Raw genomic sequence first — 9879 nt, forward strand, 5'->3', positions numbered from 1 at the left:
ACGGGGTATTGAGGCCCGGGACCTTCGGCCCTCATCGCCTGAAGCCCCAAACGGCATCAACTTCTGCACATTTGTGTTGTTCATGTTTATCGTCTGCCAATCAACACTTTGCATCGTAGCTGGGGGCGTGGTCCTTGCTAGTGAATTTCCGGTGAAACCAGACTGAAGCAATCGAGCTGATCGTTCCCATTGCTCCTTTTGAAAAGGTTTGAAACTTGTGCACTTTTGAAACTGTGTTTTTAGTCACGTAAAGTCACTGCTACTTCCATGTCTCTGTTGAACTTCTAACGCGACTTTTCTGTCAGTTGTGTGTGATATTCAGCCCTGTGAAGTTAAACTGCATTTAAAGGTTTGCTGCAGTGCAGTTTTATATAAGGAGCAATATTACGTGATCTGCGTGTTGTTCGTCCCTCGATGGGGGAAATGGGGTGGATGAGATCCTGACGACCTAAAGTCTCTGGATGTTGTAGGACTGTCTTGACTGACACGTCTCTGTAATAGGGCGTGGCGGTCGGGGACAGTGCCTCTGGACGGGCAGACCGGGGTGGTGGTCCCTCTGTTCAAGAAGGGGGACCAGAGGGTGTGTTCCAACTACAGAGGGATCACACTCCTCAGCCTCCCATAAGGTCTATTCCAGGTCCTGGAGAGGAGAATCTGACCGATAGAACCTCAGATTCAGGAGGAGCAGGTTTAGGTCCTGGTACACTGGAACACTGGACCAGCTCTAGACTCTCCATCGGGTGCTCCAGGGTTCATGGGAGTTTGCCCAACCAGTCCACATGTGCTTTGTGGATCTGGAGAAGGCTTTCGACCGTGTCCCTCGGGGTGTCCTTTGGGGGGTGCTCCGGGAGTACGGGGTCCGGGGCCCTTTGCTCAGGGCTGTCGGTCCCTGTCTGACCGGAGCAGGAGCTGTGTTCACTGCAGTAAGTCAGACCTGTTCCCAGTGAGGGACTCCTCAGGGCTGTGCTTTGTCACCGGTTCTGTTCATAGTTTTTATGGACAGAATTTCTAGGTCAGGGGTCAGATGGGGGGGTCAGGGGTCAGAGGGTGTCCGGTTTGGGGACCACAGGATCTCATCTCTGCTGTTTGCAGACGATGTTGTCCTGATGGCTCCATCAAACCCGGACCTGCAGCTGCACTGGGACGAGAGGGAAGCGTCTGGGATGAGAATCATCACATCCAAATCCGAGGCCATGGTTCTCGACCGGAAAAAGGTGTCTTGTCCTCTCCAAGTGGGTGGGGGGTCCTTGCCCTCTCCAGGTGGGTGGGGAGTCCTTGTCCTCTCCAGGTGGGTGGGGGGTCCTTGTCCTCTCCAGGTGGGTGGGGAGTCCTTGTCCTCTCCAGGTGGGTGGGGGGTCCTTGTCCTCTCCAGGTGGGTGGGGAGTCCTTGTCCTCTCCAGGTGGGTGGGGAGTCCTTGTCCTCTCCAGGTGGGTGGGGAGTCCTTGTCCCAAGTGGAGGAGTTCAAGTATCTCGGGGTCTTGTTCATGAGTGAGTGAAGGATGGAGCGTGAGATCGACAGGCGGATCGGTGCAGCAGCTGCAGTGATGCAGTCGCTGCATCGACTGTTGTGGTGAAGAGGGAGCTGAGTCCAAAGACAAAGCTCTTGATTTACCCGTCACTCTACGTTCTGACCTCACCTATGGTCATGAGCTTTGGGTAATGACCGAAAGGACAAGATCAGCGGATACAAATGAGTTTCCTCCGCCGGGTGGCTGGGCGCTCCCTGAGAGATAGGGTGAGGAGCTCGGCCACACGGGGGGAGCTCGGAGTAGAGCCGCTGTATTTGATTTAGTGAACAATGGGTTTGTTGGGGAATAATAATCTGCAGTTTACAATTCAAATGAGTCCTCTGCGATATAAAGATGGGATGAACAGTGGTATAGTAGATATATGCCCCCTGCATGCCCCCCTGCATGCCCCCTTACATGCCCACCCTGCAGGCCCCCCTGCACCAGGAGAGCGCTCTGCTGTGGACATGTCCCAGGGGAGGGCTTCTGGACAGCTCCTCACAACACACTCCACAAACTGTGTCAAACCAGAAGCTCTGTATTCTGCAGAGTGAGAGCCTCATGGCATCTGTATGTACTATGTCTGTATGTACTATGTCTGTATGTACTATGTCTGTATGTACTATGTCTGTATGTACTATATCTGTATGTACTATGTCTGTATGTACTATGTCTGTATGTACTATGTCTGTATGTACTATATCTGTATGTACTATGTCTGTATGTACTATGTCTGTATGTACTATGTCTGTATGTACTATATCTGTATGTACTATGTCTGTATGTACTATGTCTGTATGTACTATGTCTGTATGTACTATATCTGTATGTACTATGTCTGTATGTACTATGTCTGTATGTACTATGTCTGTATGTACTATATCTGTATGTACTATGTCTGTATGTACTATGTCTGTATGTACTATATCTGTATGTACTATGTCTGTATGTAATATGTCTGTATGTACTATGTCTGTATGTACTATATCTGTATGTACTATGTCTGTATGTACTATGTCTGTATGTACTATATCTGTATGTACTATATCTGTATGTACTATGTCTGTATGTACTATGTCTGTATGTACTATGTCTGTATGTACTATGTCTGTATGTACTATATCTGTATGTACTATATCTGTATGTACTATGTCTGTATGTACTATGTCTGTATGTACTATGTCTGTATGTACTATATCTGTATGTACTATATCTGTATGTACTATATCTGTATGTACTATAGTCACGTCGATGAGCTGTTATTTTAGGTCAGTCCTTTTTGTAGTTGTAATATTCTTATTTGATCATTCAACACGTCCCTCGTCCACCTGAAGAGTGGCTCCAGCTCCAGTGTCTCCCTCTCGTCTGTGAGAGTCAGATCCTCCTTCATCTGGAACTAACCCAGGTTTATACTTTGTCCCAAGGACAGGAAGAGGGTCTAAGGACAGGAGGAGGGTCTAAGGACAGAAGGAGGGTCTAAGGACAGAGGGAGGGTCTAAGGACAGAAGGAGGGTCTAAGGACAGAAGGAGGGTCTAAGGACAGAAGGAGGGTCTAAGGACAGAGGGAGGGTCTAAGGACAGAAGGAGGGTCTAAGGACAGGAGGAGGGTCTAAGGACAGAAGGAGGGTCTAAGGACAGAAGGAGGGTCTAAGGACAGAAGGAGGGTCTAAGGACAGGAGGAGGGTCTAAGGACAGGAGGAGGGTCTAAGGACTGAAGGAGGGTCTAAGGACAGGAGGAGGGTCTAAGGACAGGAGGAGGGTCTAAGGACAGGAGGAGGGTCTAAGGACAGAAGGAGGGTCTAAGGACAGAGGGAGGGTCTAAGGACAGAAGGAGGGTCTAAGGACAGGAGGAGGGTCTAAGGACAGGAGGAGGGTCTAAGGACAGGAGGAGGGTCTAAGGACAGAGGGAGGGTCTAAGGACAGAAGGAGGGTCTAAGGACAGGAGGAGGGTCTAAGGACAGGAGGAGGGTCTAAGGACAGAAGGAGGGTCTAAGGACAGGAGGAGGGTCTAAGGACAGAGGACTCTGGGACATCGTCCCCTGTCCCCACAGACATTGTTGATTCATGTTTCTCTGTCGCCCTCAGAGGAAACTGTTGTTGTAATTTTGGGCCTTACAAAAATAAATTGAATTGAATTGAATTGAAACATAACCTTACATTTATTTCAAGAACTGTTGTTTACAGCAGAGGCTTAAATGATCGACTGTAATTAAAGGAACTGTATGTAACCTTTTTACTGTTTAAAACAGGAACCAGAAACAGTCCCTCTGAGCCTGTGTCCAGGGCCTGCACTTACTCCAGAAGCCCGCCCGGGCCCCGCCGCACGACCTAATCCTTCCTCCGGTTGTATCAGTGAGCACAGGGCTGCGACCTCCAGAGAAAAGAAGTTCTGCACAAACTAAAAATCTCTTTTCAGGTCCAGGGAATCAGTGCATCGTGACGTGTTTGTCACAGGAACATTGGACATTTCACACAAATGAATCCACTTTAGAGCATGTTTTAGAGGCCAGACTTTTCCTCGTTCTCCATTTAAACCATTGGCGCCTCCGCTGGACCATAAGTGCCATTACAATGAAAGAGGCTGGGAAAAGGGGGGAAAGTGGGCGGGGCAGAATAAGGTCAAAAGAGACACACAGGGGATTGTCCTTCTCTGTTTGTGTTCAGGCCATGGCTCATGTTCAGAACTCCAGACTCGCTGAGCTGCAGAGGCCGAACCAGCTCTGACTGATGATTGGTGCAGCTCTGGTCTCATGCAGCTCTCCTCAGTCAGAAGGACATGGACGCTTCAAATACCTATGATAATGGCGCCCAATTTTCAAAGTCTAGAATATTTTCCTCACACTTTGAGCTTATTGGGCCTGAAAAAAGAGACTAAATTGTTGTCGGTGGAGCCATTTTTTTCTGCTTTTAGTTTGGGTGGAAAAAAGTTTAGTTCTTTGTTAGTGAAGTTATGATAAGCCCCCCCCCCTGTGCTATTGCTCTTAGCACAGGGGGGACCGGGGCGGGGGACCGGGGGACCGGGGCGGGGGAGCAGTGTGGTTCTGTATGGCACCCTCCAAGTGTCATCGGGAGATTTTCTTTTCAAATGCGATTCAAACCGGGAATGCAATACTTTAGTGAGGGCATCATTTTTGGAGCATCATTTTTTTTTTTTTCCAGGAAGAAATGTGGTTATTTTTTGGGTTATGGCAACGATGCAAACACGTTTCATTTATGTTCAAGAAATGAAAAGCCTTTTTTTAAATTTTCACTAAGACAAAAAAAGTGCGATGAATCAACCCTCCTTCAGTATTCAAATACTTCATTTAAATACTGTGGACAAGCTGAATGTGTGTATGAATATGAACAACAAATGAGCTGTGTGTAAATAGTCCTTAGACCAACAGCCACTGGTCCGTCCCTTAAGTGTCTTCATTAACCCGGCCTCTTTTCTCTCCATCAAACACGCCCGCTCAGTGACACCCATGAAAAACGAGCGCGTGCCAACCCTCCTCGCAAGCCGCTAAATTTATTAGCCCCATCACCCATCCATCACATAAATGGAGCCCAAACCGCATTTTAAAAGCTAATTTTCTTCCACTGATAACCACCATTATTTATAGATGCTTCAGAGACGCTAAGTGGAATCGCTCTTTTGTTTTCACACATTTCCGAGTGTTTAAAGAAGGTGTGAAGAGCAGGGTCTGTCCATGCAGCTCTGTGGGGACTGCAGCTCTGTCCATGCAGCTCTGTGGGGACTGCAGCTCTGTGGGGACTGCAGCTCTGTGGGGACTGCAGCTCTGTGGGGACTGCAGCTCTGTGGGGACTGCAGCTCTGTGGGGACTGCAGCTCTGTGGGGACTGCAGCGTCAGGAGCAGACACTCGGCTGACAGGAGCTTTTCAAATGAAGAAAGAGGAGAGAGAAAAAGGATGAAGATTTTTAGATGAGAAAGAGAGAGGAGAGCGTGCGGTGACAGCTGTCACGAGTCTACTGCTCTATTAGTCAGGAAATATCACCTCCTCTTCTGTATTTGTAAGAAGGACCAAGTTGTAGTTAAATGTATTATTATTAGGCCCGAGCGCCACGAGCTGGCGAGAGGCCTATTAATCCCGTAAGGGCGTGCAAAGCACGGCTGCGAAAGTGCGCACACAGTGCGCACGAAATCGAGCACGCCCTCACAAACCTCACGCACGCCCCGTGCATACTAATTAGTTGTAGGAAAATGGAACATTACCGTTGTAAACAGGCGAAGCCCGTGCAAAAGTGCGCACTAAACGAGCACTTTACTTCGCGGTCGTCTTCCCAATGTAAAGCACTCATTTGCGCTCACAAATACGTTTCATCTCTTGCATGTTCCGTTCATATAAACATGTGATGCAAAAATTGAACATTATTACTGTTTAGAGGGCCAAAAACACAAAGTGGGCGGAGCCCACTCAAAATTAACGAAAGTACCCGTCAGTGACCAGGGACCCACACCATGAGGTAGGAAAGCGCGAGCGCGTTCCGAAAATGTATAGTTTATGATATTTGAAAAATGGGAAACATTGTTTTCGCATCGGAATATTCTTCTTCTTTCTTCTTTCTTCTTCTTTCTTCTCGGGACCAACCCCCCTATTTTTCACCCAGTGAACATTGACGAAAAGTCACAAAAATTTGCACGCCTCTAAAAATCGTGCCTCTCTACATTCTGGCTATTTCCCTTTTCTAAAATAAAAAAAATTGGCGCGTCAGCGCCCCCAAATGTACCAAAAATGCATTGAGAGATAGGAAATGACCCCAAAAAAATCTGATCGTAGAATCATGAAATTTGGCGCAGAGGTAGATTGTGACAAGAGAAGTAAAAAATATTATTACGGCAACGCCGTCCGCCCAACCAAATGTCGGCCATATTGGTTCAAATCTGGCCAAGAATTCAAAATAAAATTGCTTTTTGATGGTAAAACAAAGGGGAGAAGAGTGACAGCGTCACAGATTCAGCAGTAGGCGTAATAACAGGCGTGGCGGCGGCGGCGTGGCGAGGGCCGATCATTGCCGCTTGCGGCTATATTTATCATTATTATTGTTTGGTATACTCCAGAGGTGGGTAGTACTCATTGAAATTTACTTAGTTACATTTACTTGAGAAGTTGTACTTTTCAGAGTAGTTTTCACACATTCTACATTACTCATGTAGAAGTAAATGTCATTTACTTCTACATGAGTAATGCTTAGTTTGAAGTAACTGTTGCGTGGGACTCTCACTCTTCCCCTGTTGCAATTGGTCTTCCCCAAGGTTCAGTTCTTGGCCCCCTCCTCTTGATCATCTGCATACTTCCCTTTGGCCACACCCTCCATCACCAGTTATCCCATCCTCTCAAACTGCTCACTGACATCAAACCACTGATCTGATTGGGCAACAACTTTCTCAAACTCAAGCTCCTCATCCTCGCACAAACCTCTCCTCCTGCTCAGGGCTCCTCCCTCTTCATCATTGCCTCCAAAGTGACCCCTCCCCCCTGTTATTTCCCCTCCTAAACATGACTCGACTCCGGTCCTTCTTTTCTCCATCCACTGCAGATGTCCTCAACCTCCTCATCCTCCTCAACCTCCTCATCCTCCTCATCCTCCTCATCCTCCTCATCCTCCTCATCCTCCTCAACCTCCTCAACCTCCTCATCCTCCTCATCCTCCTCAACCTCCTCATCCTCCTCATCCTCCTCAACCTCCTCATCCTCCTCATCCTCCTCATCCTCCTCAACCTCCTCATCCTCCTCATCCTCCTCATCCTCCTCATCCTCCTCATCCTCCTCAACCTCCTCATCCTCCTCATCCTCCTCAACCTCCTCATCCTCCTCATCCTCCTCAACCTCCTCATCCTCCTCATCCTCCTCATCCTCCTCATCCTCCTCATCCTCCTCATCCTCCTCATCCTCCTCAACCTCCTCATCCTCCGCATCCTCCTCATCCTCCTCAACCTCCTCATCCTCCTCATCCTCCTCATCCTCCTCATCCTCCTCAACCTCCTCATCCTCCTCATCCTCCTCATCCTCCTCATCCTCCTCAACCTCCTCATCCTCCGCATCCTCCTCATCCTCCTCAACCTCCTCATCCTCCTCATCCTCCTCATCCTCCTCATCCTCCTCATCCTCCTCAACCTCCTCAACCTCCTCATCCTCCTCATCCTCCTCAACCTCCTCATCCTCCTCATCCTCCTCAACCTCCTCATCCTCCTCATCCTCCTCAACCTCCTCATCCTCCTCATCCTCCTCATCCTCCTCATCCTCCTCATCCTCCTCATCCTCCTCAACCTCCTCATCCTCCTCATCCTCCTCATTCTCCTCATCCTCCTCATCCTCCTCATCCTCCTCAACCTCCTCATCCTCCTCATCCTCCTCATCCTCCTCAACCTCCTCATCCTCCTCATCCTCCTCAACCTCCTCATCCTCCTCATCCTCCTCATCCTCCTCATCCTCCTCATCCTCCTCAACCTCCTCATCCTCCTCATCCTCCTCATTCTCCTCATCCTCCTCATCCTCCTCATCCTCCTCAACCTCCTCATCCTCCTCATCCTCCTCAACCTCCTCATCCTCCTCATCCTCCTCAACCTCCTCATCCTCCTCATCCTCCTCATCCTCCTCATCCTCCTCAACCTCCTCATCCTCCTCATCCTCCTCATCCTCCTCATCCTCCTCAACCTCCTCATCCTCCTCATCCTCCTCAACCTCCTCATCCTCCTCATCCTCCTCATCCTCCTCAACCTCCTCATCCTCCTCATCCTCCTCAACCTCCTCATCCTCCTCATCCTCCTCATCCTCCTCATCCTCCTCAACCTCCTCATCCTCCTCATCCTCCTCATCCTCCTCATCCTCCTCAACCTCCTCATCCTCCTCATCCTCCTCATCCTCCTCATCCTCCTCAACCTCCTCATCCTCCTCATCCTCCTCATCCTCCTCATCCTCCTCAACCTCCTCATCCTCCTCATCCTCCTCAACCTCCTCATCCTCCTCATCCTCCTCATCCTCCTCATTCTCCTGCTACTGAGGAGTGGGACATCAAAAGTTATTCAAATGACATTGACCCTGTCACGGTCTCTGAGCGGCGAAGCCACAAACTGTAGCTAGAATTTCAGAAATCTCCCATATTTAAAATTTCTGCCGTTTGCGCAGATAAAGTCCGAATTGCGTCAAATTAGAATCAGTTGTTAAACTCTTTGCCCTAAACCTACTTGAAGTGAAATACATTAATTTGGCGTGACAGCGCCCCCTACAGATTTTATATGGAGGTTAAATGTTTAGTTTTGAGACATTTTACACAAAATTCTATTTTGGCCCCATCAAAAAAGTCAATGGTCCTTCAGGACCATCAAAAGTTATCCACATTTTTATTCTAAGAGTCATGGTCTCGGCCAAGAATTCAAAATCAAATTGCTTTTTGATGGTAAAACGAACGGGAGAAGATGTGACAGTGTCACAGATTCAGCAGTAGATGTAATAAAAGGAAAACAATTGGGGCGCGTTAGCCACGCCCTCCTCTTGCGGCGTGGCGGCGGCAGCGGCGGCGTGGCGAAGGCCGATCATTGCCACTTGCGGCTATATTTACTATTTATTATTGAGTAAATCTGTAGGTTCTATAGTGATAAAAGCTTTATGAAAACTAAAGTGTTTTTCAGCAGGAAGTCAAAGGACCAGTTTTCTATTACTAAGCAATTTTCATCACATATTAGTCTTTACAATCAACAACATGTAATTCCTATATGTAGCATAATATGTTTTCTTTGAAGAGTTGGGAAAATGTTTCACAGATCACAATGTCAGTAACAACTGAAAGAAACGGACCGGGTCAGAACCAGAATGTTCCACTCAGCGACAAATCATTGTGAAATCCAGATCATGCTCTGGTTCTCCAGATTCAGTTACATTTTGTTCATCGCAAACTGAAAAAAAAATGGGTCCAATGACTTCCTGTTCAATTTTTAAATACGTTTTCTCCGCATTCAAACAGCCTCAAACAGCACCGTCCATGTGATGCTGCAGAAAGACGGCTGTGTGTCCCATAATAGAATGTTTCCTCTGTATTGTCCTGCATGGCCCTTGGGAAGAGGAAGGACAGAGCTCTCTAATTCAATCACGTTCCATCTTCCCCTGCGAAGCCCCCAATGTCCAGACACTCATTATTATAAAGAGCCTCATCACTAAAGAGTCAGGAGCAAACACTGGTTTGTCTCAGAGAGGTCACTTCACAACTCACGTTTCAATACAAAAGGAAACCATGGAATACTGTGCATACTTCATAAAATATTTCATTCGACACTTAAATAACCACATTAAAAAGTAGTTCTATATTGACACTAGTGTCGACCTGCTCTTTGCTGTTGAGACCAAATCATGTCTTCAGTGGTAAAACTTTAT

This window comes from Eucyclogobius newberryi, unplaced genomic scaffold, assembly GCF_026437365.1.
Source record: "Eucyclogobius newberryi isolate DKJ021-1_F unplaced genomic scaffold, fEucNew1.0.hap1 SCAF_10, whole genome shotgun sequence".
In the NCBI taxonomy this organism is placed as follows: domain Eukaryota; kingdom Metazoa; phylum Chordata; class Actinopteri; order Gobiiformes; family Gobiidae; genus Eucyclogobius; species Eucyclogobius newberryi.